The sequence below is a fragment of the Rana temporaria genome, chromosome 10 (assembly GCF_905171775.1).
Source record: "Rana temporaria chromosome 10, aRanTem1.1, whole genome shotgun sequence".
NCBI classification, from domain to species: domain Eukaryota; kingdom Metazoa; phylum Chordata; class Amphibia; order Anura; family Ranidae; genus Rana; species Rana temporaria.
In genome coordinates this window covers 1,849,576-1,857,075 of record NC_053498.1, presented here as the reverse complement: position 1 = coordinate 1,857,075, position 7,500 = coordinate 1,849,576, and positions in this window count along the sequence as shown.

Here is a 7,500-nt window from a genome sequence, read left to right as displayed (position 1 = left end):
TACACACATACACCATATACACCCTATATATATATATATATATACACACATACACCATATACACCCTATATATATATATATATATACACACACACACACACACACACACACACCGTATACACCCAACATATATATATATATATATATATATATATATATATATATATATATATATATATATATATATATATATATATATATATATATATACACACACACACACACACACACATACACCCTATATATATATATATATATATATATATATATATATATACCGTATTTATCGGCGTATACCGCGCACTATTTTGCCCTGAAAATCAGGGCAAAATCGTGGGTGCGCGATATACGCCGATACCCGCTTTCCCGCCACGAGTTTGAATACTGCGCCCGCATATAGCGAGCGCAGTACACTCGTGAATCTTCGGGCAGTCTCGGCGCCTCTCGTCCTGAGCGTACAGGACGTCAGTGCGAGAGGCGCCCGAGCCTGCCCGAAGATTCACGAGTGTACTGCGCTCGCTATATGCGGGCGCAGTATTCAAACTCGTGGCGGGAAACGAGCGGGAGGACGCCGCAGAAGGACGCCGGACCCGCCGAAGATGGACACCGGACCCGCCGAAGATGGACGCCCGACCCGCCGAAGAGGACACCCGAAGCCGCAGAAGGACGCCGGACCCGACGAGGCCGCAGAAGGACGCCGGACCGACGAGGCCGCAGATGGACGCCGCGCAAGACACCAAAACTGTAAGTACAAAAAAACAAAAAATCTTTTTTTCCCACAGGATTGGGGGCCACTTTGGGGGTGCGCGGTATACGCCAGAGCGCGTTATACCGCGATAAATACGGTACACACACATACACCATATATATATATATATATATATATATATATATATATATACACACACACACACACCGTATACACCCAACATATATATATATATATATATATAAAAGAGATGCACAATTAATCGTCATCTTGATTTGGAACGCCACTTTGGTTGCACTTTCTGATGGGTGGCGGCTTTCTGATAGGACAGGGGCGGTGCTCTGTCAAATTCGCCAACTCATCAGAAACTCCAATTACTGATAAACCAATGAAAGAAACCGAAAGTTCGAGTATTTGGAGTTTCTGATAAGTTAACAATTTTGACAGAACACCACCCTAGGCCTGGGCACAGCACTGTGTGTGTATATAATGTATTTATTTAATATATATATATACCGTATTTATCGGTGTATAGCGCGCTCCCACGTATAGCGCGCACCCCTAAAGTTGCCCCGAATCCTGTGGAAAAAATGATTTTTTGTACTTACAGTTTTGTTGTCTTGTGTGGTGTCCATCGGTGGCCTCGTCAGGGTCCGGCGTCCATCTGCGGCTTCGGGTGTCCTCTTCGTCGGGTCCGGCGTCCTTCTGCGGCGTCCTCCCCGCTCGTTTCCCGCGCCGAGTTTGAATACTGCGCCGACATATACAGAGCGCAGTACACTCGTGTATAGTCGACAATGCTCGGCTACTCTCGCGCTGACGTCCAGAACGTCAGCACGGGAGGAGCCGAGACTGCCCGACTATACCCGAGTGTACTGCGCTCTGTACATGTCGGTGCAGTATTCAAACTCGGCGCGGGAACGCGGGGATCGGCGTATTCCGCGCACCCACGATTTTGCCCTGATTTTCAGGGCAAAAAAGTGCGCGTTATACGCCGATAAATACGGTATATATATATTAGAGCTGCACAATTAATCGTTAAAAAAAATCATGATCTCGATTCAACCAACCCCCCCCCCCCCGACGATCTCCAATGCAGAGTTTGCCGATCCTTTCATAGAACAAGTGGAGAGACGTGGAAATGATCCGGCAGTCTGCCAAGTTCTCACCAGGAAACATTGTAACCAACGCTTCCTTCTCAGATCAAAGGGATGAACTTCTGTCTGTAAAGAAAATCGGAAACATTGTAACCAACGCTTCCTTCTCAGATCAAAGGGATGAACTTCTGTCTGTAAAGAAAATCGGAAACATTGTAACCAACGCTTCCTTCTCAGATCAAAGGGATGAACTTCTGTCTGTAAAGAAAACCGGAAACATTGTAACCAACGCTTCCTTCTCAGATCAAAGGGATGAACTTCTGTCTGTAAAGAAAATCGGAAACATTGTAACCAACGCTTCCTTCTCAGATCAAAGGGATGAACTTCTGTCTGTAAAGAAAACCGGAAACATTGTAACCAACGCTTCCTTCTCAGATCAAAGGGATGAACTTCTGTCTGTAAAGAAAACCGGAAACATTGTAACCAACGCTTCCTTCTCAGATCAAAGGGATGAACTTCTGTCTGTAAAGAAAACCCGAAACATTGTAACCAACGCTTCCTTCTCAGATCAAAGGGATGAACTTCTGTCTGTAAAGAAAACCCGAAACATTGTAACCAACGCTTCCTTCTCAGATCAAAGGGATGAACTTCTGTCTGTAAAGAAAACCCGAAACATTGTAACTTATTCTTCCTTTGTAGATGAGACTTCTGTGTATTGCAGGAAGTTTAACCACTTAAAGTCCAAATCTCTTTCCAACACTTTTTTAACCGCTTAAGGACCGCCTAACGCCGATATACGTCGGCAGAGCGGCACAATCACGTACAGGTACGTCGCCTTTAAGAGCCCAGTCGTGGGTCGCGACCCAGTCCTGAGCTCCGTAACCGCGCCCGCGGACCCGATCGTCGCCGGTGTCCCGCCATCGGGTCACAGAGCTGAGGAACGGGGAGATGTCAGGGACAACATGTTCACTCGCTGCCTAATATATCCCACCCACTTCCAGGCGCCCTTGTAACCAGATAATCCACTTGACCTGTCAGTGGTCAGAATGTTCTCGCTGATCGGTGTGTGTATGTATATATAATCTTACAAAATGCTTGTAATCCAAAGCGCTTGTATATCAAAGCAAATTTCTCCATAAGAAATAATGGAAACTCAGATGATTCGTTCCGCAACCATTTATTCAGAAGTGCTTCAGTTTAGAGTCCATATAAAAAGATTCCAGTGATGTGATTGGTTGTGTGACCATAAAATGTCCACCAATGGAAGCCTCCACAAGAAGGAAAATCCAGCAGGAGCTCCAGAGTATAAAAGAGCAAGGGGGACCTAATAAAGGGGGTCCAACCCGCTACTAGCAAGGGGGACCTAATAAAGGGGGTCCAACCCTCTACTAGCAAGAGCGACCGAATAAAGGGGGTCCAACCCGCTACTAGCAAGAGGGGCCTAATAAAGGGGGTCCAACCCGCTACTAGCAAGAGGGGCCTAATAAAGGGGGTCCAACCCGCTACTAGCAAGAGGGGCCTAATAAAGGGGGTCCAACCCTCTACTAGCAAGGGGGACCTAATAAAGGGGGTCCAACCCGCTACTAGCAAGGGGGACCTAATAAAGGGGGTCCAACCCGCTACTAGCAAGGGGGACCTAATAAAGGGCGTCCAACCCGCTACTAGCAAGGAGGACCTAATAAAGGGGGTCCAAACCACTACTAGCAAGGGGGACCTAATAAAGGGGGTCCAAACCACTACTAGCAAGGGGGACCTAATAAAGGGGGTCCAAACCACTACTAGCAAGAGGGACCTAATAAAGGGGGTCCAACCCACTACTAGCAAGAGGGGCCTAATAAAGGGGGTCCAACCCTCTACTAGCAAGAGGGGCCTAATAAAGGGGATCCAACCCGCTACTAGCAAGAGCGACCGAATAAAGGGGGTCCAACCCGCTACTAGCAAGGGGGACCTAATAAAGGGGGTCTAACCCGCTACTAGCAAGAGCGACCGAATAAAGGGGGTCCAACCCGCTACTAGCAAGGGGGACCTAATAAAGGGGGTCCAACCCGCTACTAGCAAGAGCGACCGAATAAAGGGGGTCCAACCCGCTACTAGCAAGGGGGACCTAATAAAGGGGGTCCCACCCGCTACTAGCAAGGGGGACCTAATAAAGGGGGTCCAACCCTCTACTAGCAAGAGCGACCGAATAAAGGGGGTCCAACCCGCTACTAGCAAGGGGGACCTAATAAAGGGGGTCCAACCCGCTACTAGCAAGAGCGACCGAATAAAGGGGGTCCAACCCGCTACTAGCAAGGGGGACCTAATAAAGGGGGTCCAACCCACTACTAGCAAGGGGGACCTAATAAAGGGGGTCCAACCCTCTACTAGCAAGGGGGACCTAATAATAGGGGTCCAACCCACTACTAGCAAGGGGGACCTAATAAAGGGGGTCCAACCCTCTACTAGCAAGGGGGACCTAATAATAGGGGTCCAACCCACTACTAGCAAGGGGGACCTAATAAAGGGCGTCCAAACCACTACTAGCAAGGTGGACCTTATAAAGGGGGTCCAACCCACTACTAGCAAGGTGGACCTAATAAAGGGGGTCCAACCCGCTACCAGCAAGGGGGACCTAATAAAGGGGGTCCAACCCTCTACTAGCAAGGGGGACCTAATAAAGGGGGTCCAACCCTCTACTAGCAAGGGGGACCTAATAAAGGGGGTCCAACCCGCTACTAGCAAGGGGGACCTAATAAAGGGCGTCCAACCCGCTACTAGCAAGGGGGACCTTATAAAGGGCGTCCAACCCGCTACTAGCAAGGGGGACCTAATAAAGGGGGTCCAACCCTCTACTAGCAAGAGCGACCGAATAAAGGGGGTCCAACCCGCTACTAGCAAGGGGGACCTAATAAAGGGGGTCCAACCCACTACTAGCAAGGGGGACCTAATAAAGGGCGTCCAACCCTCTACTAGCAAGGAGGACCTAATAAAGGGGGTCCAACCCGCTACTAGCAAGGGGGACCTAATAAAGGGGGGTCCAAACCACTACTAGCAAGGAGGACCTAATAAAGGGGGTCCAAACCACTACTAGCAAGGGGGACCTAATAAAGGGGGTCCAAACCACTACTAGCAAGGTGGACCTAATAAAGGGGGTCCAACCCGCTACCAGCAAGGGGGACCTAATAAAGGGGGTCCAACCCGCTACTAGCAAGGAGGACCTAATAAAGGGGGTCCAACCCGCTACTAGCAAGGGGGGACCTAATAAAGGGGGTCCAAACCACTACTAGCAAGGAGGACCTAATAAAGGGGGACCAACCCTCTACTAGCAAGGGGGACCTAATAAAGGGGGTCCAACCCTCTACTAGCAAGGAGGACCTAATAAAGGGGGTCCAACCCGCTACTAGCAAGGGGGACCTAATAAAGGGGGTCCAACCCGCTACTAGCAAGGAGGACCTAATAAAGGGGGGTCCAACCCGCTACTAGCAAGGGGGACCTAATAAAGGGGATCCAACCCGCTACTAGCAAGGGGGACCTAATAAAGGGGGTCCAACCCGCTACTAGCAAGGGGAACCTAATAAAGGGGGTCCAACCCGCTACTAGCAAGGGGAACCTAATAAAGGGGGTCCAACCCGCTACTAGCAAGGGGGACCTAATAAAGTGTCCGGTGAGTATATATTATATATACTGAAGAATGAAATAAAATGCTTTTCTGGCACGGTGGTTAGGGCAGCACTGGGGTCCTCAGTTTGAATTTTGGCCAGAACTTCATCCGCATGGAGTTTGCATGTTCTCCCTGTGCTTGCTTTCCAGGGAAACACGGCCAAACTGATTGGCTCATGGTAACGGACCCCGCTAGAACATTCCACTGAGCCCCTCCCCCCAACAGCGGCAGATGAAACGCTCAGACATAAAACATACAATAAATATCACATCAGAATTGTTTTGTATTCTCTTTTCCAACCAGCAGGTGGAGTTTTGGGCCCATTTTCACATTTCAGGCTGCGTAGAAAAACAAACCTGTTGAGGACCGATGTCGGCGATGATCGTCTTCTGTGTTGGATGTTCATAGTGAACGCCGATCAACGATATCCTAAAGACTTCCACTGAGCAGCGCGCAGGACAGGGGCGGCGTCTGACCCGCACTGCCCCCGCCTTTAATCAAACGTGTCCTGCTGGAGGTCAAACACAGCCACATGCATTCTAATGGAAAACTCAGCATTTCAACCGTTACAGAGCTCAATAGCTAAAGCTAGCTAAATAATACAAAGGTGACTCCTCCCTCCCTCTCCTCATCCAGGACACAAACTCATCCCTCTCCCTGCCCACCCGGGGGCAGCTGCTCCTCCTCCCCATCCAGGTCCTCCTTCCAGCAACCCTTTCCTATCAATCTAGGGCAGCTGTGCTTTCCCCCCCCCCCCCCCCCCATCTATCCAGGGCAGCTGCCCCCCCCCCCTCCAGGGCAGCTGCCTTCTCCTCCCCACCCCGGTCCTGCTTCCCCCTGATCCGCCTCACCATCCAAGGCAGCTGCTCCTCCTCCTCCTCATTCAGGGCAGCTACTTCTCAACAGCCCTCCTGCCCCTTCAGAATAGCAACTCCTCCCCATCCAAGGCAGCCACTCCCTCAACAGCCAATCTGGAGCCCAACAATTATCACAATCTATGCTGCACCAATCACATGAGGAATAATACGGGCTACGCGATGCCACAGAACAATGCTGACATATCTGTCTAGGAACACTAAGGTGGCTTCTGACAACCCCCCCTACAGGACCCCCCCCCCTACGGGACCCCCAAGCCCTACCCACCTTCCTTACACAACCTACAGGACCTAAACCCTACCCTCCCCATACACACATCGTCCCCAATACACACGCCCTCCGGGGACATCGTGTTACACACACACTCCCTCCCACCCTCCGGGGACATCGTCCCCCCTACACACACTCTCCTTACACTACCTAAAGGACCCCATCCCTCCTCCAGCACCTCAAACCTACCCCCACACACCCTATAATGGACATCACCCCCCCTCACCCCACCCTACAGGACCCTCAACCTTCTTCACCCTACCCTACAGGACTCATTCCCCTCACCCCACCCTACCCTACAGGACTCATTCCCCTCACCCCACCCTACAGGACCCTCATTGCCCCTTCACCCCACCCTACAGGACCCTCATTGCCCCTTCACCCCACCCTACAGGACCCTCATTGCCCCTCACCCCACCCTACAGGACCCTCATTGCCCCTTCACCCCACCCTACAGGACCCTCATTGCCCCTTCACCCTACAGGACCCTCATTGCCCCTTCACCCCACCCTACAGGACCCTCATTCCCCCTTCACCCCACATGACCCTCATCCTTCTCAACCCGACCCCACAGGACCCTCATTTCCCCTTCACCCCACCCTACAGGACTCATTCCCCTTCCCCCCCCCCTACAGGACCCTCATTGCCCCTTCACCCCACCCTACAGGACCCTCCTTGTCCCTCCACCCCACCCTACAGGACCCTCCTTGCCCCTCCACCCCACCCTACAGGACCCTCCTTGCCCCTCCACCCCACCCTACAGGACCCTCCTTGTCCCTCCACCCCACCCTACAGGACCCTCCTTGCCCCTCCACCCCACCCTACAGGACCCCGTCCCTTGTGCCCCTCCACCCCACCACCCTACAGGACCCTCCTTGCCCCTCCACCCCACCCTACAGGACCCTCCTTGC